This window comes from Anopheles gambiae, chromosome 2 (genome assembly GCF_943734735.2).
Source record: "Anopheles gambiae chromosome 2, idAnoGambNW_F1_1, whole genome shotgun sequence".
Classification (NCBI taxonomy): domain Eukaryota; kingdom Metazoa; phylum Arthropoda; class Insecta; order Diptera; family Culicidae; genus Anopheles; species Anopheles gambiae.
The window spans coordinates 69857345-69874331 of NC_064601.1; the positions used below are offsets into that span (position 1 = coordinate 69857345).

At 44.3% G+C, this 16987-nt stretch overlaps 1 protein-coding gene across 5 annotated transcripts in view; it reads left to right on the forward strand.

The window, feature by feature from the left end:
- LOC133391068 (uncharacterized) overlaps positions 1-16987 on the forward strand; it is a 149185-nt gene that overhangs the window by 124320 nt on the left and 7878 nt on the right. Inside the window, exons 1-2 of one of the 5 annotated variants that reach the window (XR_009764560.1) lie at positions 11993-12875; positions 14162-14378. The exons of the other annotated variants lie outside the window; for them this stretch is intronic. The gene's annotated coding sequence lies outside the window, so the exon portion shown is untranslated. Of the gene's footprint in view, positions 1-11992; positions 12876-14161; positions 14379-16987 lie in introns of those variants that run through there. 5 annotated transcript variants of the gene reach the window in all.

A 16987-nucleotide genomic window follows, 5' to 3' on the forward strand; every position in this document is an offset into this window, starting at 1 on the left:
AGTTCAGCGCTGTTGAAGAAATGGAAGTTAAGAATAAGATTACTTACTCTTTTTTGGTATGCTTTGTGTGTTATCATAACTTACCTTATTGCAAACAAAATCCGGAATGAAGCTCCTCGTTTAGAATTTTCCGCATTCGATCACACCCTCGGCGATGCTCGACGCCATCGGTGGATGAAAGCAGGAAAAGAAACAAAGAAAAGCATCAGTCACCATCAGCATTATCTTACTCTCACACTTTTACATCGGTTGATGATTCTTACCTTTTTAATTTCGCTAAAACAAACAGCAATGGAACCAAATTCAGAACACCAAAATCACACACGATTTCTGGAGCAAACCGACACACCTCCCCCTCCAATTGTTTGCCACAGACTGACGTGTGTGTGAGCAGCAATGTTCTTGAAGCGGTGAGCAACGATAAACCACACACAAGAAGAAGCGAGACGGCTATACGAGTAGCGAATTACGCCGAGGCACACACATCGTGCGTCATAATTGTATGCGCGAAAATCTTAAGGCCGGGCTACATTGATCGTACTCCGTGGTGTGATTTTTATATTCAATAGCGCATCTGGCGGCGACCAGCGCAAGCTAGATGTGGGTATAATTTAAGTGCCAAAATTATTCATGCTTGGTGTCTCATCAATTTTCGACCAGGCTGTCTGTATGCCGTTTGACATGTTGATCAAAATCAATAAATTGCTACAGGTCAGGACGCCGAGTACTGCTGGGAAAATCGTCATTTGACAGTTGGATGCCTAAGCTTCATACAAAGCGCACGACAACATTCCTTTCCATCTGCCAAACTCCGTCCATCATGGCTTCCACAGCCAAATCTTCCACATATAATGGTAGTCTATGTTATCACCTTGATCGCAGCAGTGTGCATTGTTTATCTTTTGAACCGTTTGCCGGCCGGTGTTTAGTAGAAGTGAAAATTTTTGTGGTTCTCGATTTTTTGGAAAAATGAGCGAGCCAGAGCTTGAAAATGACAACAACGAAGTCCGGGATCGTGCCCGATCTCGTTCCCGTAGTCCGCAGGCACGTCATTTGTGGGTTCAGGACTTATTCCTGAACCGAAACGAAACCGGCAACCGGCTACTGACCGACATCACGACATCGGGTATATACGAGACGATGAACCGATTTTTAAGGATGAAGAAGGAAGATTTCTTCCATTTACTGTCCCTTGTTGGTCCAAAAATTGCGAAAATGGACACAGATTTCCGCAAAGCAATCACGGAACAGGAAAGGCTGCTGATATTATTTTTGCTTTTTGCTTTTTGCTAAGCACACTTTTATCAATCAACATATAATTTTAGGTGTCGAGGCATTCTATCAGCAGAATAGTTAAAGAGACGTGCGCATGTCTTATCGAGGCTTTGCGGGATTATGTCAAGGTAAGTTGCGGGTGTAACCAGCCTCGCTTCAGTGTTTATGTGTTTAAAACGTTCAGCCCGGTAGCGGGCACCAGGGCCTGCCAGTAAACTTTCCCGTTTGCCGGGGGCCAACCATTGCTCTGGGGACTCTTTGGCTAGAGAAACAGAATACATTGCGGACAACTGTACTCTAATCGCATGAATACAACAGTGTAAAGGTAAAAAAATGATTTTCTAAATATTATTGCGATTGATAAAGACATCAACCGACACACCACAGTATTGATGAAGAGAGTAGAGTTGAAATTATAGCGAAAAACCTCACTTTTTCTACATGCATCTTTGGATCAAAATTCACTGCTTGCGTAGTAGATGCCGGCGGATAGTTCATGAAAAACAGAGCCGGAATATAAGTGTGAAATGAGCTGCACTACGTTTTCCTCTTGAACGTCCTCGTATGAAAAGAGTCAGCCGGAATCAATACCCGACCCGAACTCGCTGCACCAACGGGTCAGAGTCGCTTATGCTTTCTCGCACCTACTGATCTTTTGGGTCGACTCGAACTCGTTGCAACCGAACCTACCGTGGTCCGACCCGACCCGAACTCGCAGCACCCACGGGTCGGAGTCGTTTATGCTTTCTCGCACCTATCGGAGTATTTGCACCCACTGAAACTACTTATACCTTTTGGGTTGACCCGAACGACTCCGCGTCGCTTTCGGATGGCTCCGACCCGATAGGTTCGGGTCGACCCGCCCATTACTAAAAGGTTCATGTAATATGAAAACGGAAACTTTTTTTTTCCTCGAACGTAGCTCTTCAATCAAGTAACTAATGTGATATACAAAACTCAAAAAGTATTCAAAGTTATGTTTTAAAGATTTTTTTTTATTGTTTCTAATAACTCCCGCTGAATACTCATAATGCGTCTCCTTTTTGGAGACGAAATAAGCCGAAGCTCATCGGCCACGTAAAGGCCGAAATCGTCCGGATCTGCATTTTCCGGTGCGCCTGTTGCGCCCGAAACCGGTTGTTGCAGCCGGTTGTTGAGGGCCCCACTCACACCGTTTCCCTCGCGGATCGTGCCAGGAGTGACGGATAAAGCAGAAGGGTAGGAAGAAGGAGTGGGAGAGAATGGCTCGGGGTCGAAGGCAACTGCGGCATCCCAATCGATGTCGTCCAACGATTGTGGAACCGCGTAGGCTGCCTCCACGAGGGAACGGGGAGTGAGGCCCTCATCGTCGTAGCCAAGCTGAAAAAAAAGAAAATGAACATTAAAATCATAATTTATGTTTCTCATCTTTTAGCTACCCTCTACCGAAGAAGAATGGCTTGCAATCTCAAGACGATTTGAGCAGCGCTGGAGATTTCCTCACGCAATAGATGCAATCGATGGGAAGCACGTTGAAATTATTTGCCCTCATAATAGCGGATCCGAATATCACAACTATCAATTTTTTTTTAGTATTGTATTAATGGTTGTGGTCGATGTTGACTATAACTTTTTATGGGCAGATGCTGGTGGTAAGGGAATCGGACGGTGGAATATTTAAAAACACACGGCTGTATCACAAGCTAGAAAACGACCAACTAAACATTCCACCAGCAACGCCATTGCAGGTCCCGTACCAAACCCCAGTCCCATACTTTATTCTCGGTGACAAGGCATTTGCCTTTACCAATTACTGCTTAAGACCGTACAGCGGGGTGCATCCTCCTGATTCAATGGAGCGTACATTCAACAAAATGCACTCTACTTGTCGTATGCCAGTTGAAAATTCGCTTGGAATATTAGCGAATCGATGGAGAGTGCTCAAAGGCATACAACTGCAGCCGGATGTTGCCAAAAACATTGTTTTGACAACAGTTTATTTGCACAATTTTTTGCGCAAGCATGCTTTGCGGGACACATACACACCCCGTCTGCATTTGATAGGGTTGTTCGCGGGCGACGAGTCGATGGAGATTGGAGAAGTGAAGGGGGCTTGACCGATCTCCAAAACATTGCTTCCCGACCTTCAGAAAATCTTGCTGACATAAGGAACCACATTGCAAACCATTTAAAACATAATCGTTCTACGTCCAACCAATACCATGAATATTAAAATTAATAATAAATTATGAAATGGCAAATACAACTACACCGATTATTCTGTACATTACTACCAGCATGGTTATTTATAATATACATTTAAGTACGCGAGTGCAACAACTACGGAGTTTTTAAAGCATTACTCGCCTGCTCTATTAGCGGCTGGATAAACTGCTGGCTGGCTTACTAGCTCACTCACCGAATAAACGTGGCCACATGCCTGTTGTGTTTGGTTGCTGCTGGTGGATCGAGTGGACGAACGTGGCGATAATCATACGCACGTAACTATGTACAGTAAAATCTTTCTAAAATCAATTCTCTTCAAGATTGATCATGGAGAAACTTAACTATAGCTACGTACACGATAGCGACTCGCCCAAACACATTATCGGACGAATTGGCCATCGACCCGCTGAAATAGCGGAGTATCACGGACGATCGTAGCAAGCAGGGTACGCTCGTCTATCAATTACGCACCTGTTTCCAGCGCAACGATCGATTGCCAATTGTTATTGCCGATTGCAATTGTACAACGAGCGAAGAAAGAATCCATCGTCATGTCAGCACTATGATTCCGGACGGCTATACATATTGGTCTCGTGCTGTTGACGTGGTGCGCCGGTCAGTATTTCCTGCTTGTCGTGATCGTCCGTATATGTGTACATTTTAAGAATCATAGGAACACTTCGTGTGTGAAATGATTCATTTGTATTAAAACTTTGACGAACGAAGCACATACTACTGTGGTGTTATGGGGAAAACCACCAGTTGAATTATATGATATACTTTGTTCGTCAAAATGTTAATTATATAAGTGCAAAAGAGAGCTTTTTTATGTATATAACAAACGAGCTTCGCATTAAGTTAGTTAAATAGAATGTGAGTAAGGTCAATTAGTTCGTCGGAGAACATTTATCAATCATGGATACCCAAATGTATTGATGCTCAATACTAGGCATTTATGTAAAATTGATTTGAAAGCTGACATTAGCTTCCACGCCAAAGATTAAACAAACTAGTTGACCCACACCACTAGTTATTTAAAATAAGTATAAACATACTCACCGTGTCTACATGCACCGCAACTTGGGTGGCCTCGTCTACAAAAGACATCGCATGGTAGGCGAACCACCGTGGCCGGAACACGTCGTCATTGCCTAAAATAAAACAATAGTCAATTGGGATGAGAAATAATAAATTAACTGTATATATATTTTTCTACATGTACCTGCACCGGTTTGCGTCGTGTTCTTAACCTTGGCCTTGTTGGTCCGATAAATGCCAAGAAGTCGGGACCACAGATGTTTCGCATCTTGTGGCGAAACCTCCTCCTTGGCCGCTATCGCAGCCCACGCGTCGTCCTTCAAAACTACATTTTTGTAGTTTTTATTTTTTTTCTCCCACAAAACACGGTGCTTTTGCACCTCGGCAATGAAGCGGAGGCTTTTTTCATGATCCTGGAATGAAAAAGAAAATTCAGTTAAATATTTCCCTTTTTTAATTTCAATTAAAACAACAGAAAGGTCGATAATCGCGTGATAATTCGGTCATGCTAGCCGTTACACCGGAACCACAGTGATAATTATAACACGTGCTATTTGTATGCTAAATGTATACAAATAGGCCGGTAAGTTTTGTTTACAATTTGATAAAAAAAACGTTCTACCAAGCAATACGACAAAGCCGTTCCCCGAGCCGAGTCGGCGACTCACAGACAACAGTTCACACACACACACACACACACACACACACACACACACACACACACACACACACACACACACACACACACACACACACACACACACACACACACACACACACACACACACACACACACACACACACACACACACACACACACACACACACACACACACACACACACACACACACACACACACACACACACACACACACACACACACACACACACACACACACACACACACACACACACACACACACACACACACACACACACACACACACACACACACACACACACACACACACACACACACACACACACACACACACACACACACACACACACACACACACACACACACACACACACACACACACACACACACACACACACACACAAACACACACACACACACACACACACACACACACACACACACACACACACACACACACACACACACACACACACACACACACACACACACACACACAACCACACAACCACATACAACCCACACATAAACCTTTCCCATGTGCATGGTGCGTTGAAAAAAAAAGGCCCTATCTTCTTGTCCAATACTGTATCCCTCTCTTGGTGTTTTTCGCATAGTGATCCCGTAGGATCCCGTTAACGCGAAGCGGCTAAACACACACAGCCACGCACGCAGGCATGCACACACACACATAGACGGGCGCGCGCACGCACGCACGAACGCACGAGGGAGCGTAAATGAAGAGGTTCGATACGTTGCCGGCCTCCCTCTCCCGTGTTCTCGTTCTCCGACAAGGCTGATGTGTGCACGTTTGTGCGTGTACCTTTGCCGTCCCTCCTCTCCTTCCTCATCCGTTGACCGTTCGTTGTAAGCTGGAGGATGAGTTCAGCGCTGTTGAAGAAATGGAAGTTAAGAATAAGATTACTTACTCTTTTTTGGTATGCTTTGTGTGTTATCATAACTTACCTTATTGCAAACAAAATCCGGAATGAAGCTCCTCGTTTAGAATTTTCCGCATTCGATCACACCCTCGGCGATGCTCGACGCCATCGGTGGATGAAAGCAGGAAAAGAAACAAAGAAAAGCATCAGTCACCATCAGCATTATCTTACTCTCACACTTTTACATCGGTTGATGATTCTTACCTTTTTAATTTCGCTAAAACAAACAGCAATGGAACCAAATTCAGAACACCAAAATCACACACGATTTCTGGAGCAAACCGACACACCTCCCCCTCCAATTGTTTGCCACAGACTGACGTGTGTGTGAGCAGCAATGTTCTTGAAGCGGTGAGCAACGATAAACCACACACAAGAAGAAGCGAGACGGCTATACGAGTAGCGAATTACGCCGCGGCACACACATCGTGCGTCATAATTGTATGCGCGAAAATCTTAAGGCCGGGCTACATTGATCGTACTCCGTGGTGTGATTTTTATATTCAATAGCGCATCTGGCGGCGACCAGCGCAAGCTAGATGTGGGTATAATTTAAGTGCCAAAATTATTCATGCTTGGTGTCTCATCAATTTTCGACCAGGCTGTCTGTATGCCGTTTGACATGTTGATCAAAATCAATAAATTGCTACAGGTCAGGACGCCGAGTACTGCTGGGAAAATCGTCATTTGACAGTTGGATGCCTAAGCTTCATACAAAGCGCACGACAACATTCCTTTCCATCTGCCAAACTCCGTCCATCATGGCTTCCACAGCCAAATCTTCCACATATAATGGTAGTCTATGTTATCACCTTGATCGCAGCAGTGTGCATTGTTTATCTTTTGAACCGTTTGCCGGCCGGTGTTTAGTAGAAGTGAAAATTTTTGTGGTTCTCGATTTTTTGGAAAAATGAGCGAGCCAGAGCTTGAAAATGACAACAACGAAGTCCGGGATCGTGCCCGATCTCGTTCCCGTAGTCCGCAGGCACGTCATTTGTGGGTTCAGGACTTATTCCTGAACCGAAACGAAACCGGCAACCGGCTACTGACCGACATCACGACATCGGGTATATACGAGACGATGAACCGATTTTTAAGGATGAAGAAGGAAGATTTCTTCCATTTACTGTCCCTTGTTGGTCCAAAAATTGCGAAAATGGACACAGATTTCCGCAAAGCAATCACGGAACAGGAAAGGCTGCTGATATTATTTTTGCTTTTTGCTTTTTGCTAAGCACACTTTTATCAATCAACATATAATTTTAGGTGTCGAGGCATTCTATCAGCAGAATAGTTAAAGAGACGTGCGCATGTCTTATCGAGGCTTTGCGGGATTATGTCAAGGTAAGTTGCGGGTGTAACCAGCCTCGCTTCAGTGTTTATGTGTTTAAAACGTTCAGCCCGGTAGCGGGCACCAGGGCCTGCCAGTAAACTTTCCCGTTTGCCGGGGGCCAACCATTGCTCTGGGGACTCTTTGGCTAGAGAAACAGAATACATTGCGGACAACTGTACTCTAATCGCATGAATACAACAGTGTAAAGGTAAAAAAATGATTTTCTAAATATTATTGCGATTGATAAAGACATCAACCGACACACCACAGTATTGATGAAGAGAGTAGAGTTGAAATTATAGCGAAAAACCTCACTTTTTCTACATGCATCTTTGGATCAAAATTCACTGCTTGCGTAGTAGATGCCGGCGGATAGTTCATGAAAAACAGAGCCGGAATATAAGTGTGAAATGAGCTGCACTACGTTTTCCTCTTGAACGTCCTCGTATGAAAAGAGTCAGCCGGAATCAATACCCGACCCGAACTCGCTGCACCAACGGGTCAGAGTCGCTTATGCTTTCTCGCACCTACTGATCTTTTGGGTCGACTCGAACTCGTTGCAACCGAACCTACCGTGGTCCGACCCGACCCGAACTCGCAGCACCCACGGGTCGGAGTCGTTTATGCTTTCTCGCACCTATCGGAGTATTTGCACCCACTGAAACTACTTATACCTTTTGGGTTGACCCGAACGACTCCGCGTCGCTTTCGGATGGCTCCGACCCGATAGGTTCGGGTCGACCCGCCCATTACTAAAAGGTTCATGTAATATGAAAACGGAAACTTTTTTTTTCCTCGAACGTAGCTCTTCAATCAAGTAACTAATGTGATATACAAAACTCAAAAAGTATTCAAAGTTATGTTTTAAAGATTTTTTTTTATTGTTTCTAATAACTCCCGCTGAATACTCATAATGCGTCTCCTTTTTGGAGACGAAATAAGCCGAAGCTCATCGGCCACGTAAAGGCCGAAATCGTCCGGATCTGCATTTTCCGGTGCGCCTGTTGCGCCCGAAACCGGTTGTTGCAGCCGGTTGTTGAGGGCCCCACTCACACCGTTTCCCTCGCGGATCGTGCCAGGAGTGACGGATAAAGCAGAAGGGTAGGAAGAAGGAGTGGGAGAGAATGGCTCGGGGTCGAAGGCAACTGCGGCATCCCAATCGATGTCGTCCAACGATTGTGGAACCGCGTAGGCTGCCTCCACGAGGGAACGGGGAGTGAGGCCCTCATCGTCGTAGCCAAGCTGAAAAAAAAAGAAAATGAACATTAAAATCATAATTTATGTTTCTCATCTTTTAGCTACCCTCTACCGAAGAAGAATGGCTTGCAATCTCAAGACGATTTGAGCAGCGCTGGAGATTTCCTCACGCAATAGATGCAATCGATGGGAAGCACGTTGAAATTATTTGCCCTCATAATAGCGGATCCGAATATCACAACTATCAATTTTTTTTTAGTATTGTATTAATGGTTGTGGTCGATGTTGACTATAACTTTTTATGGGCAGATGCTGGTGGTAAGGGAATCGGACGGTGGAATATTTAAAAACACACGGCTGTATCACAAGCTAGAAAACGACCAACTAAACATTCCACCAGCAACGCCATTGCAGGTCCCGTACCAAACCCCAGTCCCATACTTTATTCTCGGTGACAAGGCATTTGCCTTTACCAATTACTGCTTAAGACCGTACAGCGGGGTGCATCCTCCTGATTCAATGGAGCGTACATTCAACAAAATGCACTCTACTTGTCGTATGCCAGTTGAAAATTCGCTTGGAATATTAGCGAATCGATGGAGAGTGCTCAAAGGCATACAACTGCAGCCGGATGTTGCCAAAAACATTGTTTTGACAACAGTTTATTTGCACAATTTTTTGCGCAAGCATGCTTTGCGGGACACATACACACCCCGTCTGCATTTGATAGGGTTGTTCGCGGGCGACGAGTCGATGGAGATTGGAGAAGTGAAGGGGGCTTGACCGATCTCCAAAACATTGCTTCCCGACCTTCAGAAAATCTTGCTGACATAAGGAACCACATTGCAAACCATTTAAAACATAATCGTTCTACGTCCAACCAATACCATGAATATTAAAATTAATAATAAATTATGAAATGGCAAATACAACTACACCGATTATTCTGTACATTACTACCAGCATGGTTATTTATAATATACATTTAAGTACGCGAGTGCAACAACTACGGAGTTTTTAAAGCATTACTCGCCTGCTCTATTAGCGGCTGGATAAACTGCTGGCTGGCTTACTAGCTCACTCACCGAATAAACGTGGCCACATGCCTGTTGTGTTTGGTTGCTGCTGGTGGATCGAGTGGACGAACGTGGCGATAATCATACGCACGTAACTATGTACAGTAAAATCTTTCTAAAATCAATTCTCTTCAAGATTGATCATGGAGAAACTTAACTATAGCTACGTACACGATAGCGACTCGCCCAAACACATTATCGGACGAATTGGCCATCGACCCGCTGAAATAGCGGAGTATCACGGACGATCGTAGCAAGCAGGGTACGCTCGTCTATCAATTACGCACCTGTTTCCAGCGCAACGATCGATTGCCAATTGTTATTGCCGATTGCAATTGTACAACGAGCGAAGAAAGAATCCATCGTCATGTCAGCACTATGATTCCGGACGGCTATACATATTGGTCTCGTGCTGTTGACGTGGTGCGCCGGTCAGTATTTCCTGCTTGTCGTGATCGTCCGTATATGTGTACATTTTAAGAATCATAGGAACACTTCGTGTGTGAAATGATTCATTTGTATAAGTGCAAAAGAGAGCTTTTTTATGTATATAACAAACGAGCTTCGCATTAAGTTAGTTAAATAGAATGTGAGTAAGGTCAATTAGTTCGTCGGAGAACATTTATCAATCATGGATACCCAAATGTATTGATGCTCAATACTAGGCATTTATGTAAAATTGATTTGAAAGCTGACATTAGCTTCCACGCCAAAGATTAAACAAACTAGTTGACCCACACAACTAGTTATTTAAAATAAGTATAAACATACTCACCGTGTCTACATGCACCGCAACTTGGGTGGCCTCGTCTACAAAAGACATCGCATGGTAGGCGAACCACCGTGGCCGGAACACGTCGTCATTGCCTAAAATAAAACAATAGTCAATTGGGATGAGAAATAATAAATTAACTGTATATATATTTTTCTACATGTACCTGCACCGGTTTGCGTCGTGTTCTTAACCTTGGCCTTGTTGGTCCGATAAATGCCAAGAAGTCGGGACCACAGATGTTTCGCATCTTGTGGCGAAACCTCCTCCTTGGCCGCTATCGCAGCCCACGCGTCGTGCTTCAGAACTACATTTTTGTAGTTTTTATTTTTTTTCACACACACACACACACACACACACACACACACACACACACACACACACACACACACACACACACACTCACACACACACACACACACACACACACACACACACACACACTCACACACACACACACACACACACACACACACACACACACACACACACACACAGACACACACACACACACACACACACACACACACACACACACACACACACACACACACACACACACACACACACACAACCACACAACCACACAACCACACAACCACATACAACCCACACATAAACCTTTCCCATGTGCATGGTGCGTTGAAAAAAAAAAGGCCCTATCTTCTTGTCCAATACTGTATCCCTCTCTTGGTGTTTTTCGCATAGTGATCCCGTAGGATCCCGTTAACGCGAAGCGGCTAAACACACACAGCCACGCACGCAGGCATGCACACACACACATAGACGGGCGCGCGCACGCACGCACGAACGCACGAGGGAGCGTAAATGAAGAGGTTCGATACGTTGCCGGCCTCCCTCTCCCGTGTTCTCGTTCTCCGACAAGGCTGATGTGTGCACGTTTGTGCGTGTACCTTTGCCGTCCCTCCTCTCCTTCCTCATCCGTTGACCGTTCGTTGTAAGCTGGAGGATGAGTTCAGCGCTGTTGAAGAAATGGAAGTTAAGAATAAGATTACTTACTCTTTTTTGGTATGCTTTGTGTGTTATCATAACTTACCTTATTGCAAACAAAATCCGGAATGAAGCTCCTCGTTTAGAATTTTCCGCATTCGATCACACCCTCGGCGATGCTCGACGCCATCGGTGGATGAAAGCAGGAAAAGAAACAAAGAAAAGCATCAGTCACCATCAGCATTATCTTACTCTCACACTTTTACATCGGTTGATGATTCTTACCTTTTTAATTTCGCTAAAACAAACAGCAATGGAACCAAATTCAGAACACCAAAATCACACACGATTTCTGGAGCAAACCGACACACCTCCCCCTCCAATTGTTTGCCACAGACTGACGTGTGTGTGAGCAGCAATGTTCTTGAAGCGGTGAGCAACGATAAACCACACACAAGAAGAAGCGAGACGGCTATACGAGTAGCGAATTACGCCGAGGCACACACATCGTGCGTCATAATTGTATGCGCGAAAATCTTAAGGCCGGGCTACATTGATCGTACTCCGTGGTGTGATTTTTATATTCAATAGCGCATCTGGCGGCGACCAGCGCAAGCTAGATGTGGGTATAATTTAAGTGCCAAAATTATTCATGCTTGGTGTCTCATCAATTTTCGACCAGGCTGTCTGTATGCCGTTTGACATGTTGATCAAAATCAATAAATTGCTACAGGTCAGGACGCCGAGTACTGCTGGGAAAATCGTCATTTGACAGTTGGATGCCTAAGCTTCATACAAAGCGCACGACAACATTCCTTTCCATCTGCCAAACTCCGTCCATCATGGCTTCCACAGCCAAATCTTCCACATATAATGGTAGTCTATGTTATCACCTTGATCGCAGCAGTGTGCATTGTTTATCTTTTGAACCGTTTGCCGGCCGGTGTTTAGTAGAAGTGAAAATTTTTGTGGTTCTCGATTTTTTGGAAAAATGAGCGAGCCAGAGCTTGAAAATGACAACAACGAAGTCCGGGATCGTGCCCGATCTCGTTCCCGTAGTCCGCAGGCACGTCATTTGTGGGTTCAGGACTTATTCCTGAACCGAAACGAAACCGGCAACCGGCTACTGACCGACATCACGACATCGGGTATATACGAGACGATGAACCGATTTTTAAGGATGAAGAAGGAAGATTTCTTCCATTTACTGTCCCTTGTTGGTCCAAAAATTGCGAAAATGGACACAGATTTCCGCAAAGCAATCACGGAACAGGAAAGGCTGCTGATATTATTTTTGCTTTTTGCTTTTTGCTAAGCACACTTTTATCAATCAACATATAATTTTAGGTGTCGAGGCATTCTATCAGCAGAATAGTTAAAGAGACGTGCGCATGTCTTATCGAGGCTTTGCGGGATTATGTCAAGGTAAGTTGCGGGTGTAACCAGCCTCGCTTCAGTGTTTATGTGTTTAAAACGTTCAGCCCGGTAGCGGGCACCAGGGCCTGCCAGTAAACTTTCCCGTTTGCCGGGGGCCAACCATTGCTCTGGGGACTCTTTGGCTAGAGAAACAGAATACATTGCGGACAACTGTACTCTAATCGCATGAATACAACAGTGTAAAGGTAAAAAAATGATTTTCTAAATATTATTGCGATTGATAAAGACATCAACCGACACACCACAGTATTGATGAAGAGAGTAGAGTTGAAATTATAGCGAAAAACCTCACTTTTTCTACATGCATCTTTGGATCAAAATTCACTGCTTGCGTAGTAGATGCCGGCGGATAGTTCATGAAAAACAGAGCCGGAATATAAGTGTGAAATGAGCTGCACTACGTTTTCCTCTTGAACGTCCTCGTATGAAAAGAGTCAGCCGGAATCAATACCCGACCCGAACTCGCTGCACCAACGGGTCAGAGTCGCTTATGCTTTCTCGCACCTACTGATCTTTTGGGTCGACTCGAACTCGTTGCAACCGAACCTACCGTGGTCCGACCCGACCCGAACTCGCAGCACCCACGGGTCGGAGTCGTTTATGCTTTCTCGCACCTATCGGAGTATTTGCACCCACTGAAACTACTTATACCTTTTGGGTTGACCCGAACGACTCCGCGTCGCTTTCGGATGGCTCCGACCCGATAGGTTCGGGTCGACCCGCCCATTACTAAAAGGTTCATGTAATATGAAAACGGAAACTTTTTTTTTCCTCGAACGTAGCTCTTCAATCAAGTAACTAATGTGATATACAAAACTCAAAAAGTATTCAAAGTTATGTTTTAAAGATTTTTTTTTATTGTTTCTAATAACTCCCGCTGAATACTCATAATGCGTCTCCTTTTTGGAGACGAAATAAGCCGAAGCTCATCGGCCACGTAAAGGCCGAAATCGTCCGGATCTGCATTTTCCGGTGCGCCTGTTGCGCCCGAAACCGGTTGTTGCAGCCGGTTGTTGAGGGCCCCACTCACACCGTTTCCCTCGCGGATCGTGCCAGGAGTGACGGATAAAGCAGAAGGGTAGGAAGAAGGAGTGGGAGAGAATGGCTCGGGGTCGAAGGCAACTGCGGCATCCCAATCGATGTCGTCCAACGATTGTGGAACCGCGTAGGCTGCCTCCACGAGGGAACGGGGAGTGAGGCCCTCATCGTCGTAGCCAAGCTGAAAAAAAAGAAAATGAACATTAAAATCATAATTTATGTTTCTCATCTTTTAGCTACCCTCTACCGAAGAAGAATGGCTTGCAATCTCAAGACGATTTGAGCAGCGCTGGAGATTTCCTCACGCAATAGATGCAATCGATGGGAAGCACGTTGAAATTATTTGCCCTCATAATAGCGGATCCGAATATCACAACTATCAATTTTTTTTTAGTATTGTATTAATGGTTGTGGTCGATGTTGACTATAACTTTTTATGGGCAGATGCTGGTGGTAAGGGAATCGGACGGTGGAATATTTAAAAACACACGGCTGTATCACAAGCTAGAAAACGACCAACTAAACATTCCACCAGCAACGCCATTGCAGGTCCCGTACCAAACCCCAGTCCCATACTTTATTCTCGGTGACAAGGCATTTGCCTTTACCAATTACTGCTTAAGACCGTACAGCGGGGTGCATCCTCCTGATTCAATGGAGCGTACATTCAACAAAATGCACTCTACTTGTCGTATGCCAGTTGAAAATTCGCTTGGAATATTAGCGAATCGATGGAGAGTGCTCAAAGGCATACAACTGCAGCCGGATGTTGCCAAAAACATTGTTTTGACAACAGTTTATTTGCACAATTTTTTGCGCAAGCATGCTTTGCGGGACACATACACACCCCGTCTGCATTTGATAGGGTTGTTCGCGGGCGACGAGTCGATGGAGATTGGAGAAGTGAAGGGGGCTTGACCGATCTCCAAAACATTGCTTCCCGACCTTCAGAAAATCTTGCTGACATAAGGAACCACATTGCAAACCATTTAAAACATAATCGTTCTACGTCCAACCAATACCATGAATATTAAAATTAATAATAAATTATGAAATGGCAAATACAACTACACCGATTATTCTGTACATTACTACCAGCATGGTTATTTATAATATACATTTAAGTACGCGAGTGCAACAACTACGGAGTTTTTAAAGCATTACTCGCCTGCTCTATTAGCGGCTGGATAAACTGCTGGCTGGCTTACTAGCTCACTCACCGAATAAACGTGGCCACATGCCTGTTGTGTTTGGTTGCTGCTGGTGGATCGAGTGGACGAACGTGGCGATAATCATACGCACGTAACTATGTACAGTAAAATCTTTCTAAAATCAATTCTCTTCAAGATTGATCATGGAGAAACTTAACTATAGCTACGTACACGATAGCGACTCGCCCAAACACATTATCGGACGAATTGGCCATCGACCCGCTGAAATAGCGGAGTATCACGGACGATCGTAGCAAGCAGGGTACGCTCGTCTATCAATTACGCACCTGTTTCCAGCGCAACGATCGATTGCCAATTGTTATTGCCGATTGCAATTGTACAACGAGCGAAGAAAGAATCCATCGTCATGTCAGCACTATGATTCCGGACGGCTATACATATTGGTCTCGTGCTGTTGACGTGGTGCGCCGGTCAGTATTTCCTGCTTGTCGTGATCGTCCGTATATGTGTACATTTTAAGAATCATAGGAACACTTCGTGTGTGAAATGATTCATTTGTATTAAAACTTTGACGAACGAAGCACATACTACTGTGGTGTTATGGGGAAAACCACCAGTTGAATTATATGATATACTTTGTTCGTCAAAATGTTAATTATATAAGTGCAAAAGAGAGCTTTTTTATGTATATAACAAACGAGCTTCGCATTAAGTTAGTTAAATAGAATGTGAGTAAGGTCAATTAGTTCGTCGGAGAACATTTATCAATCATGGATACCCAAATGTATTGATGCTCAATACTAGGCATTTATGTAAAATTGATTTGAAAGCTGACATTAGCTTCCACGCCAAAGATTAAACAAACTAGTTGACCCACACCACTAGTTATTTAAAATAAGTATAAACATACTCACCGTGTCTACATGCACCGCAACTTGGGTGGCCTCGTCTACAAAAGACATCGCATGGTAGGCGAACCACCGTGGCCGGAACACGTCGTCATTGCCTAAAATAAAACAATAGTCAATTGGGATGAGAAATAATAAATTAACTGTATATATATTTTTCTACATGTACCTGCACCGGTTTGCGTCGTGTTCTTAACCTTGGCCTTGTTGGTCCGATAAATGCCAAGAAGTCGGGACCACAGATGTTTCGCATCTTGTGGCGAAACCTCCTCCTTGGCCGCTATCGCAGCCCACGCGTCGTCCTTCAAAACTACATTTTTGTAGTTTTTATTTTTTTTCTCCCACAAAACACGGTGCTTTTGCACCTCGGCAATGAAGCGGAGGCTTTTTTCATGATCCTGGAATGGAAAAGAAAATTCAGTTAAATATTTCCCTTTTTTAATTTCAATTAAAACAACAGAAAGGTCGATAATCGCGTGATAATTCGGTCATGCTAGCCGTTACACCGGAACCACAGTGATAATTATAACACGTGCTATTTGTATGCTAAATGTATACAAATAGGCCGGTAAGTTTTGTTTACAATTTGATAAAAAAAACGTTCTACCAAGCAATACGACAAAGCCGTTCCCCGAGCCGAGTCGGCGACTCACAGACAACAGTTCACACACACACACACACACACACACACACACACACACACACACACACACACACACACACACACACACACACACACACACACACACACACACACACACACACACACACACACACACACACACACACACACACACACACACACACACACACACACACACACACACACACACACACGCACACACAATTTTCGTTAAATACAAGCTGGTATCGCGAAAGAATTGGTTTAAAATTAACAGTCGTTAAAAATTAACCAGAATCGTTAAAAATTGCTAGAATTTGGTATCGCGAACGCACTGAGTTCATTTGTTAATTTTAACGA